The following is a 19,717-nucleotide window of genomic DNA, read 5'->3' as shown; positions in this document are numbered from 1 at the left end:
TGCTGCTAATGCTCCTACTGGTATTTGACATGTCAATCGCTTGCCAACGTTCAGCCACAGATGACTTACGCCTTGTCATATTACACAATGACTTGATGAAAGTCAATTTTCACTTGTACGCGCGCGGGGCATTATGAAGATGATTCAAAGGTATCCAAACAGTGTAGTTCTAAAAGTGCAGATAGCCTTTAATAGAAAAATGCTTGAAGGGTTTATCGGAGTTCATTCTATTTAGTCATAATGAATTATCTTAGTGTATATTATTGGCAATTCATAACACCAAACATAAATATTTTTTTCGCAATAGTTGAAATAATATTGCCAGTTATATTCAGGTTGTGCTCAACTTTTGGCGGACTGTAAATAGTCCATATTGTGGGGGAAATTTGGCATTGTGGAAAAGTGGCTACATGTATACGCATTGTCAACTTTCCGCGCGCGGGGGAAGAATGGCAATGATTCGAAATTTCCCCGGTGAAAATTAGATCATGTCAATCTCCCCCTGTCCTCCTAGGAGAAAAATTAGCATGGGGAAAATGGCTACATAACACTAGTGTCATATGGATAATTCAACTTTCTGAAACTATGTAATATTTTTATATGGTTATTTATGACGTCTTTACGCTAAATCTATTGGATGTTGGGTGTGTACTGATTGATAATTTAGTCTCAGATGCATGATTTTTCTTTATTAGTTGTTACTGGCTTTGAACTAGCTGTCAGTAAATGCGATTACTCTCAGATCTGTACTTTTTGTTTCTTTTTGTTGGTGGGATATAAAAGTACCTGTCCACGTCCACTCTGTTTTTGTTAGTTGATTTCTATTTGTATCCATCTAATGAGTTAAACCCTTTTCAATTGATTTGTATAGTTTGTTCTTATGTTGTACTGTTACACCACTGTCCCAGGTTATGGGAGGGTTGGGAGCCCGCTACATGTAACACGTGCACGTTTCACCCCTCCAGAATATGTATGTGCCTGTCCAAAGTCAGAAGTCTGTAATTCAATGGTTGTCGTTTGTTGCTTAGTTACATAATTTATTTTGTACATAAATTAGGCCGTTGGTTTTCTCGTTTGAATTGTTTTACATTTGTCAAGTCTCGGCCTTTATAGCTGACAGCGGTATGGACTTTGCTCATTGTTGAAGGCCGTACGTCTGTGTCATTTCGGTCTCTTGTGGAGAGTTGTCTCATTGGCAATCATACCACTTCTTCTTTTTTTATAATAAACTCAAGATAAATTTAAGAAAAAAGATACTTTCTATTTGTTTGGTTTAGATTAATAGATATCGTTACATGTGTGGGGTTGGGAACTAACTGGCCTTCCATTTAAAAACAATTTGAGAAAAACCTTTAGCTCTGCCCTTCTGTTCTTATAATACACCAAATTTAACTTATCTTTCTGCACTGTTGACTTCGACTATTATATTGCCATCAACCCTTTCAACTAACTCTTAAAATAAAATTGAGAATGGAAATGGAAATGGGGAATGCGTCAAAGAGAAAACAACCTGACCATAGAGCAGACAACAGCCGAAGGCCTACGATGGGTCTTCAATGCAGCGAGAAACTCTCGCACCCAGAGGCGTCTTCAGCTGGCCCCTAAACAAATATGTATACTAGTTCGGTGATAATGGACGTCATACTAAACTCCGAATTATATACAAGAAACTAAAATTAAAAAGCATACAAGACTAACAAAGGCCAGAGGAATCCATGACATATTTGCCACTGAACGTTAGGCAACTCACAATCATTAATAAGTTAATCAATCTACTTGCATCCTTGTTCAATCATGGCGGTAATTATGTAAACAATAACAATATAAATATACTATTTAATTTATTATAAATAAAAGCTTATAGTAAAAGAAATACCACATTGCCATAACGATCTACTAAGTTGATACAGCGACGACGAACTATCATGGCACGAAAAAAATCATGTAATGTCGGTAAATAAAGTCTGACAATAAGAACATCATTTGTAGGAATCACGAGGGTGGTCAAGAGGATGATGAGTCCGCAAGCCCTTCCCCTTTTTTATCAGATTTTTTCACGCACGAATTCGTCGGAAAAAGTTCTTGGCCATGTTTTGAAGTATGGACACTTACTACAGCCCCCCTTTTTTTTGATCCCCTCCCCTTGTTTTTTTCTTGAACCAGCATCCTGTTCTGGTATAATACATGGCATAACAAATATATTCTATAACGTATATTTAAATTAAAATATTTTGACAAAGCGCCATATGTTGTGTTTAAAGTACAGATGTGTTTTTAGGTTTAACATATAATATTAGCATTTCATTGTTTCAGATTGGTCATTAGATTTGTTGTCTGATTTATTTATAAAATATGAGATTTTTGTGAAATATATAACAGTGAATAGCATGACCTCTATAAAACAAATAATTATTTCCTTCCTTATTTATAAATAGTATTTCCTTGTTCGATCATCATAAAAAACTGTTATGATTATTTGTTGTTAATGCGTTCCAAATTCCAAGCCCATGATAAACTGTTTTAAAAATTCAATGAAAAAGACACGAGTTATACCTCTTTCTATGTTATTTAAGTACAGCCGTTGTGGACAAAAATCTAAACAATCACTATCAGTTAAACAGGTCTGGATATGCATTAATATGCATACTAATAATCTCTGCAATATACATGTACATGGGTTACTGCATGGCCAATCCAGTGAACCGGTTGCATTGTATTTATTGACTACTTCATTGTACTACAAGTATACAAAATATCTAGAATTTGTGTTTTCTATTGTCTTACAAGATCAATTTCAACCGATCGCTGGAAAAACAGTTTTTTTTTACCTTTTTACAGATCATGATATGAAGTATTTGTTTATAATTCTCAAATTAACGGATAAAATGTTTCGGTCCCGAGAATATTGTCTTTGAAATAACAACTTATATTATGGCTTCAAAAAAATTAAAGATTTCAGGCATTTGTTCACCAGTAGCAACCGAATGACCAAAACATATCAAAAAGAAGTAAAAGGTACATCCATTTATTTTACATAACTAAGAGGCGTCTGATCTTTTTAGTTATCAAGTAAACTCGAAAAGCAAGTCTCGAAATCATGAAATCATGAAAAAAAAACTTTCTGTACAGGTTCTGTATATTTACAAGTGCTACGCACATCATGAACACTCCTAGTCATTGAAAGTACTGTAGCCATGTCCTAGTTCCTCTTCGCATTGTTCAGAAGATCTATGAGAACGGATCTTTTAAGCGTAATTCAGGGGCCAGTTTCACGAAGCTGTCTTAGGACTAAGACATGTCTTAGGATGGTCTTACGACATATCTTTGTCCTAAGTGGGTTTCAAAAAGTGGTCCTAAATTAGGACATCTCTTTAAGTTGGTCATAAAGTTAGGCATGCCAAGATATTGCTTCCGTTGAAATTTTGCATACATCCCATAGAGCAAATTACATGGATGATTAATGTTGACCATTTCGTATATGGTCGTGTTCTAAGCGACACGTACATGCAGGTGATAAATTAATTTGTTGAATGGAATCAAATCTTTGACTACTAATAGATGCCTTAGGAAGTCAACCGGAATTTTTAGCGAGGATTTTATGGCATGTAACAGATAGAAAACTCAGGGTAAGAATTTATATAACAGACAAGGGGCAGTGGCAAATATTTCATGTATATTATAAACACAGAGAAGGTTACACCGGCACCATTTGCCCCAAAAAAAATCCTCCGTTTTCTTCCATGTGCCTTCGGACTTTATGTTTTGAATTGTAGTTTCACTTTCCATATTCGGTATTCATTCTAATGTAAGCTCTACGTGCCAAAAATCACGTGATGCAGGAATATTGTATCTTGGAGTTAGGCTATTTCTTTCTTTTCGGGCGGGGACTTCAAGCAGACAACATGCATGTTCTATAACCGAACTGTATATTTTCTAATTAAATGAAGAAAGTTGCCGGTCCGGTACATGAATAGATCGGTTATAAAGCAAGGTTTTAATTTTAATTAAATTGGAAAGCTTAGTTTGAGGGTTGAAATCGGAGAGCACGAAAAAAAGGGGGGGGGGGGGGCGGGTCTTCCACAGGGAATATTTGCATCTATTAATCAACTCTACATTCGACATTCGAAAAATGTTTTTTTTTAATTTAATTAAAAGAGAGAGAAAACAAATGTAAGGCAAATTGTGTATGGTCTTTCTTCCTTTCTCCCGTGAGGAAATCTCGCATATATCTGGTTTACCCTCAAACCGAGCACATGTCTTTTTGCTGTTTATGTCACTAAGTGCATGGCTGTATCATTGACGTTTACCCCATAATTTTATATTGAAGCACAATGCACACGTAAAAATTGTTTTAGAACATGAAGTTAAAGTTTTATGTCATGCATAATAAAGTAAAGAAAAGCAAAAAAAAAAAAAACTCTCAAAGAACTAAATAGAAAAAGACGAAATGATCTGATTTTCTGTACCTCTAATTTTTTCAACTGAAAAAAAAAATGTCTTCACTGGGAACGCTCGAGCTGAAATCTACACTTTTCAGGTTGACAGGGGCAATACTCTGTTTTTAATTTTGTAATTTTTTTCGCATTTTATCGTTAAAGACCCTGTCAGTGGTTCACAGTATTGCTTGTCAAAGACATGTCTACTAAGTTAACGAATACTGCATTCGAATAGGGACTGCTTCATTCCTTCTCAGTAATTTTGCAATCTTTTGACATAGAAAACACCTTTTTTCTGTTTAAAAAAGATATTCTACATTATAAGGTGTCGCCTGTAAGTTAGTAATGGAACTTAAACAACTTTGAAAAGTGAAATATGTTGTAATATTTAAACAAAAGGTTGCTACATATGATACAATATGATGGACATACCAACCTTTAAAGATAGTCCCCTTGTATGTTGCATTATCCTTGGAAATCTTAAATATCTTCTCATTATTTAATGCTTTCTTTCACCTAAAATATCTCACAAAATTTTGAAATAGTTCTGCTTTAAAATTCATCTATTCTTCTAGTAATTCAAAATTATTAAAGGTTAAGCTTTTTCGTGTTCAGCGACACATATTACAATGTTATCCGGATTAATCGTTATACTATGCGCGAAAAAATTGCTATTGTCAGATTCAATTTCAAATAAATAGTTTCGTGTTTAACAAAACTATGATCGATCTGTGTGTGAAACGTCTAACATGTACAATGATTGATGTATTGATTGTTGGTCTTCAATGCCACCTCTATCATTATTTGCTATGTCTTGGCGCCCAGTTTTTTTTTAAATAGAAAGCTGGGACGCCCGGAGAGAACCACTGAACTTCGGCAAGGAAACTGTCAATCCTAGTCAATAACGATTGGAGTCGGACCAAGCTACCACGTGTTGGGTTCGAACTCTGAAATAAGAAATGAAGCAGTATTTTTTACTAATAAAAGAAATTGTTTCTCACTTTATCCAGTTTGCGTTTGGTATAAAGTTTTGTTTTCTATTATTCAAATTGAAGATACCAAGACGTTTTTAAAACGAATTGAAGAAAACAAGATAGCCGAGTGCATAGTTCTTACAAACATATTCTTTTATCGGTGAGATGCTGTCTCGTCGTAACAGATAGAAAACGCAGGGTACGAATTTATAGAACAGACAGGGGCAGTGGCAAATATTTCATGTATATTATAAACACAGAGAAGGTTACCCCGGCACCCTTTGCCAAAAAAAATCCTTAGTTTTCTTCCATGTGCCTTCGGACTTTATGTTTGAATTGTAGTTTAACTTTCCATATTCGGTATTCATTCTAATGTAAGCTCTACGTGGCAAAAATCACGTGATGCAGGAATATTGTATCTTGGAGTTAGGGTATTTCTTTCTTTTCTGGCGGGGACTTCAAGCAGACAACATGCATGTTCTATAACGCAACTGTATATTTTCTAATTAAATGAAGAAAGTTGCCGGTCCGGTACATGAATAGATCGGTTAGAAAGCAAGGTTTTAATTTTAATTAGATTGGAAAGCTTAGTTTGAGGGTTGAAATCGGAGAGCACGAAAAAAAAAAGGGGGGGGGGGGGGGGGGGGGGCGGGGCTTCCACAGGGAATATCTGTATCAATTAATGAACTCTACATTCGACATTCGAAAGTTTTTTGTTTTTTTTTTAAATTTAATTAAAAGAGGGAAAAAACAAATGTAAGACAAACTGTGAATGATCTTTCTTCCTTTCTCCCGTGAGGAAATCTCACATATATCTGGTTTACCCTCAAACCACCGAGCACATGCCTTTTTGTTGTTTCTGTCACTAGGTGGCTGTATCATTGACGTTTACCCCATAATTTATGATTTTCATATTGAAGCACAATGCACACGTCAAAATTGTTTTAGAACATGAAGTTAAAGTTTTATGTCATGCATAATAAAGTTAAGAAAAGCAAAAAAGACTCTCAAAGAACTAAATAAAAAAAGACGAAATGATCTGATTTTCTGTATCTAACTGAAAAAAATTTCTTCACTGGGAACGCTCGAGCTGAAACCTACACTTTTCAGGTTGACAGGGGCAATACTCTGTTTTAAATTTTGTAATTTTTTTCGCATTGTATCGTTAAAGACCCTGTCAGTGGTTCAAAGTATTGCTTGTCAAAGACATGTCTACTAAGTTAATGAATGCTGCATTCGAATAGGGACTGCTTCATTCCTTCTCAGTAATTCTGCAATCTTTTGACATAGAAAACACATTTTTTCTGTTTAAAAAAGATATTCTACATTATAAGGTGTCGCCTGTAAGTTAGTAATGGAACTAAAAATAACTTTGAAAAGTTAAATATGTGATAATATGTAAACAAAAGGTTGCCACTTATGATACAATATGATGGACACACCAACCTTTAAAGATAGTATCCTTCTATGTTGCCTTATCCTTGGAAATTTTAAATATCTTCTCATTATTTAATGCTTTCTTTCACCTAAAATATCTGACAAAATTTATAAATATTCTGCTTTAAAATTCATCTATTCTTTTAGTAATTCAAAATTATAAAAGGTTAAACCTTTCTAGCGGCACATATTACCGTGTTTTCCGGATTAATTGTTGTACGATGCGGGAAAAAATGCTAGTGTCACATTCAGTTTCAAATAAATAGTTTCATGTTTAACAAATCTATGATCGACCTGTGTGTAAAACGTCTAAGATGTACAATAATTGATGTATTTATTGTTGGTCTTTAATGCCACCTCTATCATTAGTTGCTATGTCATGGCGCCCAGCTTTTTTTTTTTAAATAGAAAGCTGGGACGCCCGGAGAGAACCACTGACCTTCGGCAAGGAAACTGTCAATCCTAGTCAATTACGATTGGAGTCGAACCAAGTTACCACGTGTTGGGTTCGAACTCTGAAATAAGCAATGAAGCAGTATTTTTTACTAATAAAAGAAAATTGTTTCTCACTTTATCCAGTTTTGGTTTGGTATAAAGTTTTGTTTTCTATTATTCAAATTGAAGAAACCAAAACGTTTTAAAAACGAACTGAAGAAAAAAAAGTCGCCGAGTGCATAGTTCTTTCAAACATATTCTTTTATCGCTGAGATGCTGTCTCGTCGTAACAGATAGAAAACGCAGGGTAAGAATTTACAGAACAGACAAGGGGCAGTGGCAAATATTTCATGTATTATATTATAAACACAGAGAAGGTTACCCCGGCACCCTTTGCCAAAAAAAAAAATCCTTCGTTTTCTTCCATGTGCCTTCGGACTTTATGTTTGAATTGTAGTTTAACTTTCCATATTCGGTATTCATTCTAATGTAAGCTCTACGTGGCAAAAATCACGTGATGCAGGAATATTGTATCTTGGAGTTAGGCTATTTCTTTCTTTTCCGGCGGGGACTTCAAGCAGACAACATGCGTGTTCTATAACGCAACTGTATATTTTCTAATTAAATGAAGAAAGTTGCCGGTCCGGTACATGAATAGATCGGTAAGAAAGCAAGGTTTTAATTTTAATTAGATTGGAAAGCTTAGTATGAGGGTTGAAATCGGAGAGCACAAAAAAAAAGGGGGGGGGGGGGGGTCTTCCACAGGGAATAGTTGTATCTATTAATGAACTCTACATTCGACATTCGAAAGTTTTGGTTTTTTTTAATTCAATTAAAAGAGGGAAAAAACAAATGTAAGGCAAATTGTGAATAGTCTTTCTTCCTTTCTCCCTTATGGAAATCTCGCATATATCTGGTTTACCCTCAAACCACCGAGCACATGTCTTTTTGTAGTTTCTGTCACTAGGTGGCTGTATCATTGACGTTTACCCCATAATTTCATATTGAAGCACAATGCACACGTCAAAATTGTTTTAGAACATGAAGTTAAAGTTTTATGTCATGCATAATAAAGTTAAGAAAAGCAAAAAAGACTCTCAAAGAACTAAATAGAAAAAAACGAAATGATCGGATTTTCTGTATCTAACTGAAAAAAAAATTCTTCACTGGGAACGCTCGAGCAGAAACCTACACTTTTCAGGTTGACAGGGGCAATACTCGGTTTTAAATTTTGTAATTTTTTTCGCATTGTATCGTTAAAGACCCTGTCAGTTGTTCAAAGTATTGCTTGTCAAATACATGTCTGCTAAGTTAACGAATTCTGCATTCGAATAGGGACTGCTCCGTTCCTTCTCAGAAATTTTGCAATCTTTTGACATAGAAAACGCCCTTTTTCTGTTTAAAAAAGATATTCTACATTATAAGGTGTCTATTGTAAGTTAGTAATGGAAATTGAATAACTTTGAAAAGTTTAATATGTTATAAGATTTAAATAAAAGGTTGCCACATATGATACAATATGATGGACACACCAACCTTTAAAGATAGTCCCTTTCAATATTGCCTTATCCTTGGAAATCTTAAATGTCTTCTCATTATTTAATGCTTTCACCTAAAATATCTGACAAATTTTTTTAAAAAGTTCTGCTTTTAAATTCATCTGTTCTTCTAGTAATTCAAAATTATTAAAGGTTAAAGTCATATGAAACCTCAAATTTAAAAAAATTGATGCATATGTTTTTTATAACTTAATGGATAGTTTTCATAATAAAACCTATTTGCATATACTTTTTTCTGAAGAAAATTCTTTGATTTGTCTACATTTAGATAAAGTTCACTTTTCTTTAATTGCTTGCTTCCAGGAAGCAATTCAACGACAATTTTTTCCGTATGCAAAGTGACCTTAGCGTGACCCGTCTCGTAAAAATCCGGTGATCGCAATACGCAAGGATCTCTCATTGAAATAAACTATTATTTGATTGTACATGTTATACACGTGCTCAATAACCATGCTTCTTTGTTGATTGTTTACTATAAGGTGACAATCGGTATACTACGGCTTCAAAACACGACAAATAATTAGCTGCCATATTTTCACATCATAACAGACAGAGAGAAAAAAAAATTGACGATTATACGATATGTTTTTTTTTTATTTTAAATAGAAAGCTGGGACGCCCAGAGAGAACCACTGACCTTCGGCAAGGAAACTGTCAATCCTAGTAAATTAAGATTGGAGTCGAACCAAGCTACCACGTGTTGGGTTCGAACTCTGAAATAAGCAATGAAGCAGTATTTTTTACTAATAAAAGAAAATTGTTTCTCACTTTATCCAGTTTTGGTTTGGTATAAAGTTTTGTTTTCTATTATTCAAATTGAAGAAACCAAAACGTTTTAAAAACGAACTGAAGAAAAAAAGGTCGCCGAGTGCATAGTTCTTTCAAACATATTCTTTTATCGCTGAAATGCTGTCTCGTCATGCCAAGATATTGCCTCCGTTGAAATTTTGCAAACAGTCCATGGAGCAAATTACATGAATGAGTATTGTTGACCATCTGGTATACGGCCGTGTTCTAAGCGACACGTACATGCAGGTGATAAATTGATTTGTTGAATGGAATCAAATTTTTATAACTACTAATAGGTGCCGAAGAAGGTCAACCGGAATACACATATTTTTTATAATAGTTTTCCAAATTATCTAATTATATTAATCAATACATTTATTAATTCATGGGAAAGACATACTACATTTACATGAAATCCGTAAATTCGTGTTATTCCATAAATTCATCTGAAAATTTAAAGAACTTGCGACATGTTTAGGATATCTTTGCTTAGATCATTCTAACACAGCTTCGAGACGAGGTCTGAGATATGTCCAAGGATAGTCATTAGAGGATCACAAGACATGCCCTAAGACATATCTTATGACAGGTCTTAAGATAGCCCCAGTTTATTTTCTTTGTTATTTATTTAAAATGTTACATTTGTTCTGTAAACAAACTATCATTATTTTTTGTCAATCATTCATTGCAATAAGTTGTAGTTTTGTTTTGTATTTACAAGGATCATTTTTCTCTGTTTTAGGCATATACATCAAAATTTTTGTGTAATTTAAACACATTTATGTAAAAAGACGTGATAATCTAAATGATTACGTGACGTGTTCAAGATGAATAAACTATCGTATATAAAAGTTTTACTCAATTCATGGAGGTTTCAATAAGTCCTTTCGTAAACTTATTCCATTGGATGTTGGACGTGTACTGATTGATACTTTAGTCTTAGATGCATGATTTTTTTTGTCAGTTAAAGCGTACTCTCATATCTTTTGAATTACTTTGTTTGTCGTTTTTGATGTGGGATGTATACATACGCTGCTACGTCCTGTGTTTTCGTTTGAATTTATACTTTGTATCGGTCTGATGAGTGAATAGATATAGGAATATATTACAAATGGTGTAGCATTCTACTGTTTTCATTGGATATGACGATCACGTGTTTCAAAGGTTATTTTACGTATCTGAAGCCTTGTTTCTATTTTTACGTATATTGACGCTATGTTTCTATTTATATGTATATAGGTGGTCAATATAAAAAAAAATCCCGCTAAATTTAGATTGATGACGTCATGAGGTCACACATAACAACCACGGAGGAAGCACCGCATCAGAAAAGAAAATTTGCAAGTTTATCAGGAGATTTCAAGAATTTTATGATAAATGCAGACGATGGGAATACAAGAATGCTAATGCAACAAGCTATGACGTTTTAAAAAAAATATGATAGTTTCAATAACATGTTAAAATTCTTGAAAAATACAATTAAAAAAAAAAAACAGAAAGAACATTGAACGTCATTTTCCTAATACATTATTTACACATGTAATATAGAAATTATGGACTTTCACTCAGTCAATACGTTAGATATGGACCTGTTAGATTATATTGACACTCGGACTTCGTCCTCGGTCAATATAATCTGTACAGATCCATATATAACGTATTGACCTTGACAAAATCCATAATTGATAAATGTGGTATGAGCGCCAATGAGACAACTCGCCAACTCCAAGTCACAAGTTGTAAAAGTAAACCATTAAAAGTCAAAGTACGGTCCTCAAGCCCTTTTCAACTGATGTTTATGGTTCGTTCTTATGTTGTACCGTAACACCACTGTCTATGGTTAGTTGAAGGATATTGAGCCATCAACCTACATATAGGTATTATGTATGTGCCTGTCCAAAGTCAGGAGTCTTGTATTGGTTGTCGTTAATTCATGTCTTTCATTTTTGTTTTTTTTCGCAAATTTTTTTGTCATAAATTAGGCCGTTAGTTTTCTCGTTTAAATTGTTTCATATCTTACATGTCGGGACTTTTAATAGCCGACCATGCGGTAGTAGTTTTCTCCACTGTTCAAGGACATAGTGTTGATTATAGTTGCTTATAAATTTGAACAATGATGGATGATAGTTGTCGCTCTGTCAATCGTACCACATCCCCTTATCATTATATGGTAGAGCCATATTGCAAGGCAATTTTGCTTCAAATATGTTTTTGAGACTCAATCCACTCAGAATATTTAATTTCTGCAATATTAACTGAAAAAGCATGAAATTCCAAAAAACGAAAGTATATACATGTACAAGGTCAAAGATGCATATGCATGTTTTTTTTTTAATTAAAAGCAATACCACCATTGTTTTCCCTATCAATCTTTGTTAAATTATTTTTTGTTATTTTTTTTTTTAATTTTCAGAATTTATACTCTGTTTCAAATAAGGCAAATTAATACTTGTCATGAGTAAAGTTTTATCATACCAGTGCACCAGTGAAACTTTCACATAACATTTCATTGCATTCATATAAGCCCGGAAAATTACCATCACTGGAAGTTAACCAAATCAAAGTATAACCCCCTTTTCTACTGTTTACAAGCTTTAGTAACCATGTCACCTTAATTAAGTTTCCAAATAATTCATAATTTAAGTGAATATTTTTTTAAACTTTTTTTCGGATGTGATCGATGTTCTATGTTATGGTAGTGTTAACACAAGGTCCCGTTTCAATGTCAAATGAGAAAACCAACGGCGGCCTAACCTGGATAATACTTTAATCGATTTTAGTCATATAAATTCCCCTCTCCGTTCTCCTTTTCATAAAATAAAGGAGTTTCTGCAACCCATGCCTGAATACGACCAAATACACTTAATTTGTTTGAGTTTTTTTCAAGAAGTTAATTTGGAAACTAACTATAGTTTTATTTTGAACAACGATAACTCAGGGAACGCCCAATTAACTTCAAAAGATGGAAAAGGTGGGGGGGGGGGGGGGGGATTATATTTTTCCTAAAACAATATTCCGTACCCCAATTTGATGAAACAAATATTGTGGTCAAGCTGATGACAAAAAAAATCCAGATTTCCCATAACCTTATACGGGTTTAATTTTGAAAAAAATAACTTGATGGCTAGCATCGAAAAACTAAATAATAATGTTTGTGCTTTGCAAGAAAAAAATTCGGACTCAAACAAAAAACCATAACCCCTCCTTAGAAGTTATATGGTTGCTCCCTTAACTGCTTCCGGAGGACAAGCGTTTGTTTGAGGTTAAGTTGAGTATTTTCAGTTTAAAAAAAGATCAATAATGGATATGTCATATAGAAGGTAACCAAATGCAAGATAACTTAAATAATGTAAATATGTTTTGAGGGGACAACCATTGGTTTTTTTCAGGATGTCCCGAAGGGGAAGATAAACATACGCAGAAACAGATGAAAAAGAAGTCAATCCGCAACAATTTTCCTACTGCCTTCTCAAACTCCTCTACCCCCTCTCCTATACTCACATAATACACACAGTGTTTAAGCTGGTTGTCACATCAGACATACACAAATGTAGTTGACAAGAGAATTAATTCCTCAAAATATCTCTACCCGAAAAATCTTTAAACGACCATGTAGTAACGACATTTCATGACATCTAAAAATAGTATAAATGATCAATACGATAGATAAAAATAGATCTGGATTTCCCATATATATATCATGTACTATATTACGACGCTAGAGTAAAACTAACGAGGAAAGGTAACACCCGGGCACCGAAAGCTTTATTTTTGTGATGCCTAGGTGGCCGAGTGGTCTAGCGTGTCGGATACAGTGCAAGGCGATTTGGTGTCACGATATCTCAGTAGCATGAGTTCGAATCCCGGCGAGGGAAGAACAAAAAAATTTTGAAAGCAAATTTACAGATCTATATAACCTTGTTGGGCTGATGTTTAGATGAATTACATATATATATTTGCGGCATATTTACGGATCTAACATTGTTGGGCTGATGTTTAGACGAATTATACAAACTATATACATGTTTGCGAAAGCAAATTTACAGATTTAACATTGTTGGGCTGATGTATAGACGAATTACATTGTTGGGCAGATGTTTAGACGAATTATATATAGATATATATATATATATATATTGCGGTTTTTATCCAACGCAATCATAGGTTTGAACGTTGTTTTCAATTAAGACTTGTTTATATTTATTTCGTTTGGGCTTGTATTATATATTCCCTCCGGTTTATATAATCCGTTCATCCTATTTTGACTCTTTTAAATTCAAGAGTCTATCCTAAATTGAGGTAAATTAAATGGCCTTCCAAATACTTTTCGATCCCTAACATCACTGAAGAGACATTAATTGTCGAAATCCGTATATGGTGTAAAAAATTTAGCACCTCATGTTGTGGTTTACCATCTTTGCCGCAAGTTTATTGTTTTCTACTTGGTATTAAGTTAATATAGAGATCCATTTTGTTACACCTTGTGATCAATTCATTTGACAATCGCCAATGGCAGTCAGCAGGGTTTAAGAACATCAGTTGTTCGACCTGCTAGTCAAGTGCGTTTTGTTAAAATATATTTTTCACTCTTTTGGAAAATGTTGTTTGTGCTGTATTTAGACCCTTCTACAACGAAATTTGTAACATGCTAACGTATAAAAATTGCGATTTTTATCCAACGCAATCATAGGTTTGAACGTTGTTTTCAATTTAGACTTGTTTATATATATATATATATACTAAAACACACCCGCGAAATCGCGCGCATTTAGAGCTTGGTTAAAAGTATGTAAACTGTTGTTGGGATAATTTTTGTAAAACATTTTATGTCTGGAGAATTTAAGAAAAGGTATAAAAATTCATAGGTACTTGGAGACAGGACAATTTTTAAAGCCCTCTCCCTGTTTTCCAAAGTCCGTTATTTTTTTGTTTTCTGTTAAATTCCATTATTTTTTACCGTGATTCGTCAAAATATCCTTATCGTGATTCGTCAGATGTCTCAAATAATTATCGTTACCGTTATTTTTGGAAAAAAAAAAATAGCGTGATTCGTCAAATTCAGCTGATTTTTTTATCGTCTAAAAGAAAGTGTACATTTTATCGTCATGCACTAAACATTACCGTTAACGTCATTTGGCCAGAAATTTTACCGTTATACGTCATGAAGGTACCCCCATTACTACCTTCTTAAAACGGAACACAAATTACTTAACATGTATAAAATTCCACGCCCCAGCAGACGAACACTTCATTTTGATTTTGCACGTCTGTTTGGTAAAACAAAAATAATTTAGACCATGACATAATCAACAATAATGAAATGGCCATACTGATATAAACAATTTAGTTGAATCGTAAATAAGTAGTAAAGAAATGAAAACGAAATAATATTGTTCCCTCCGTTTATGAATCAAAATGATAAATATAAGTTATTAACATCATGTAGTTGCTGTGTGAAAGTGGTTGATATAGCCTACACGTATACGTTAGAAAGATAAGGATTTACGTTCGAATCTCATCTAGACCAATATTTTTTTCATCGTTTCGTTAATTTTTACATTTGTCGTTTTAAATCATATTATCATTTATCAATAATTTAATTTTGGATGTAACGCGTCTTCTGATTGGCTGACGTTGTTTTGTTTATCAGCTCATAGACATAATCTTGTCATGTGACCGTGACGTCATCAACGTTTTTTCATGGTTTACTACGGTTTGAAATGGAATTTAGAATTAAATTATAAGAAATGACTGTAATATTTTTTCTGTCTATTCGAAATAACATAAAAAATGTGGTGCACACTTTAAAATAACCCGCTACGCGGGTTATTCAGTGTGCACCACATTTTTGATGTTATTTCTTCATAGACAGAAAAAATATTAGAGTCATTCCTTAAATTATTTTATAGACACCTTAAACAACAACAAAAAAAAAAAAAAGATAAATAAAAGTATATACCCGAACTTTGTTAATTGTTAATTTTCTCAAGCTACATGTACTATAGTATCATTATCGACAGATGTGTTTTACCCATGAAGAAATGGTATATGTGCTTAAGAGGAAAGTTCCGTCTGTTGACTTTCATGATAGATATAAAAAAGAAACAAAATCAACATGCACCAATATATATAAAGACGTGATTTTTTTTATAATTTTTGACATAAATGGGTTCTGCAGACAGTGAACCTAAATTATTACATGATAATTTCCTTGTAGAATAACAAATGAGTGAGTATCTTTATAGTTTTATGCAATCGATTATTTGATACTGAGTGCAGAAGATTCATAGTTCAATTAAAAACATTGCGAAACCAGATTCAAAATTAGATATTTATGCACAGCATCCAGAAGTAAAAGTACAAAATATGGATTACATTATGTTATAGTCTGAAAATGTATGAAATATTTGCCACTGGATGTCAATACATTCATTTAATATTCATATAACCAAACACATAAATGAATTTGACAACTTAGAATGTTATTTCTAAAATCTTATTAAAATTTCATGTGATACACTGGCTTGCATAATCTACGATATTAAGAAGAGTGGAAGACAGAGTTTCATCTAAAAAGAAATTTGTTATATTTGATCTAAATTTTGTGTTATGTGAACAACAAACAACAAGCATAAAACCTCAACATGACTGTTACTTAAAAAAGCAATTTATGTTGAACAGTCATTATAATGCCGGGCTTGTCTTATGTCGAAAATGTTCTGGTATTCTCTGTAGTTGGTTTGCTGTCTTATTCTTTCGCCTCCCCATTCAATATGGCTATTCTGCACAACACATTGTAAAATATATTCCGCTTATATTCATAAACGGTTATTTCTATTCTCTTCTTTACAATAATAATTATTAAATTTAATCATGTTATTTCACCAATATTCTTTTAGCACAGGCTAATGTTAGATTTTGCAATACAGTTACACATATATATTTCACAAAAACAGATTGCAATGAAATTGTTTAGGAGTTGAATAGATTTTGCAATTGAATGTACCAAATATTAATTGTATCCTCTTATGTTTTTTTTTCAGAATGGACAACATAAGAAAGGGACGAAAAGATTTTAAATGTATATTGTGTGAAAAAGAACAAAACCCGGAAAAAGAAGGTCTTTGTGTGGAGAATTTTCTCACCATGCCACCATCCGCACCTAAAAGAGCAAAATTAAGTTCTCCTTCATCAATATCGCTTCCTATTTCTTCAACAATTAAAGGTCATGCACAATGTTGTCTTTGCAAAGCTTAGTCCAAAACTTATGGTTGTTCCCCAAGAAGCACGATTTAACACATTTTTGGAAAAGAATATAATTATTCCTGCCGGATCACGGTGCTGTCCTCGTCATTTATGTACTGAAGGTTTTATAAAAGAAGCTAACGAAGACATAACAAGTGTGTATACTGTTTCTGACTTCAATCGCAGCGGACTACTTGAATAGATCGATACAATTAGAGAACATGCATTAAAAAATAAAAACGCTCGAATTGACTTTGATAAGTAATCTTCTTTAAATGACACAGATTTTCGAAACTTGACTGGCTTAACAATAACTGATTTTGAAGACTTATGTTCTCACATGCCAAACTCAGCTATAAGAGATACCCAAGTACGAAGCATGAGAACATGCATTGGTATGTTTTTGACCAAACTTCGTTCGGGGATGTCTAATAAGATATTAGCAACTTTGTTTAATATAAGCAAAGATTCTATCAGGAAAGCTATATCATCCGCAAGAGATGCAGTTAAACAGCACTTTACACCAAAATATTTAGGTTTTGATCATGTATCCCGAGAAAGTGTTATACAAAACCACACTCGTCCACTGGCACAAATATTATTTGGCGATATCACAAACACAACTGCCATACTCGTAATTGATGGTCCTTATATTTACATACAAAAGAGTGGATAATTTAAATTTCAACGTAGTACATATAGCATGCACAAATACCGCAACCTGATTAAGCCAATGATGTTTGTAACTGCTACTGGATACATTGTAAGTGTGATTGGACCCTACCTTTGTGACAACAAAAACAATGATGCCAAAATTTTGAACTCAATTTTTTTTAAATAACTTGGTGAAAATTAAGGAATGGTTTGAAACAAATGATGTTGTTGTGGTTGATCGGGGATTTCGGGACAGTATCGACCTCTTAGAAGAATTTGGTATTCAAATTAAAATGCCAAGCTTTCTCAAACGTAACGAAAAGCAACTTTCGGTTGAAGATGGTAACACAACACGTCAAGTAACAAAGGTCCGCTTGGTTGTTGAGTCCGTTAATGTTAGAATCAAGCAGTGTCGATTGCTTGACAAAGTATGACCCGATTCCCTTATACCGCATGCTTGTGAATATACACGTTTTGTCAGTGCCATATGTAATAAGTATAGACCACCACTTAATGCTGGTAATGAAACTGAAGACCTTCTCTTAGGTACAAAAATGCTTCACATGTCAAAAAAGAAAAATGAGCTCATGGAACGGGTATCGAATGAAAACTTGCATTCCAGAAGTGGTAGGTGGCAAAAAATAGACGGCAACGATTCAGTTGAAGATTTTCCGAAGCTATCGGAGGAGGACATCAGGGACATAACGCTCGGTGAATACCAGCTTAAACTAGATAAGAGTTATACTGAGGAACATTTAGAAAATGGCGAATACTATGAAGTCATGCAACAGGGACATCAACTCATTAGGGTTAGAATGGCAAGTAGGCATACAAGCAGCAAATCGCATAATCTATGGATTACATACGATGACTGCTGCGTAAAGGCTTGGCACTGTACTTGCAAGGCCGGAGCTCGAATTGTTGGCACTTGTAGACATATTTCCTCAGTGACATGGTTCACAGTTTTCCTCTGCATCAAAGTTGCAAAGGAAATCAAGCAAAGCAATGGAGGGACTATGTCCATGATGCTAATCAGCCGGAATTCATTGATGATAGTGACTGTGAACCCAAGGAGTAAACATTAAACATTTGTATTCTATACTGAACAATTACTTGGCCATATAAGGCATATAGTATTATGTCAATTTTGTTTTGTATGTCATTGTTGGAAATAAAACTGACGTACGTCAATATAAGGGTGCCATTATGTGGAATATTAGCAACAACTGTCAATTTTATAGAAAAAAAACAGCAGTTAATGTGTTTTTGCCTGATATATACATGTACTTCTTTTAACATTTCTTATGCAAAAAAAAAAAAAAAAAAACAAATGTCAAATATGATGGCTTAACTGAGATTTTTTCTAAAAATTTTAATGGTGATACTTCATTATATTTAATATTCAATCATGCTTAATTTCAGTACGGAAAATCTTAAATACCAATTGAAATGATTTTAATTCAAGTTTCATGAGTATCTGCAGATGGCGAATATAGAAGGGAAGACATTTATTGCAATAGTTAAATTGGTAAATTCGAACACTGAATTGTTACACCAAACTGGCATAATTATTAATGATAACATAATACCTGAATGTGTGATAACTATTGTTTAAAAAATCATGATCATAGTCTTGTAAGACATGTTTCTTAATAAAGAGTTTTGTCGATCTGATGTACTATCTCCTGATGTAGCACTTGTAACCTTGGCAACATTTAAAAAAGGAAGGTTGAAGTAAAATAAATGGGGTGGGGGTGGGGTGGGGGGATGCACATTATATTTTTTAATTTGATATGAAGAACATGTGAAAAGTTTATAAAGATAAACGTGCTAAGAATATTTCAGTTTTAAGAAGGTTGAGAAATTGTTGAAATGTATAGTTTATGAAATTACGAACTGTATTCATATATTATCTCTATACAGGTACTGTACGATTGAAATGTTATACCTTCTTTGTGTTTTTATCAACAAACTACATAAAAGTACACACAATACTCATTTTGGTAATTCAAGGTAAAAGAATACACAAACAATTCTTGTTGATTCTCTCTTGTGAAAAAAATTCTGTAATTTAGTCATACATAGAACAAATGTTAACTTTGTTGTTACCATAGCAACTATATTACTGATATTAAATAGTTAAACTTAATATCAATTTTGTTCTCCATTGTATTAATACAATGTTACA

Source organism: Mytilus californianus, unplaced genomic scaffold (assembly GCF_021869535.1).
Source record: "Mytilus californianus isolate M0D057914Y unplaced genomic scaffold, xbMytCali1.0.p SCAF_8, whole genome shotgun sequence".
In the NCBI taxonomy this organism is placed as follows: domain Eukaryota; kingdom Metazoa; phylum Mollusca; class Bivalvia; order Mytilida; family Mytilidae; genus Mytilus; species Mytilus californianus.
This window is presented reverse-complemented; position numbering follows the sequence as displayed.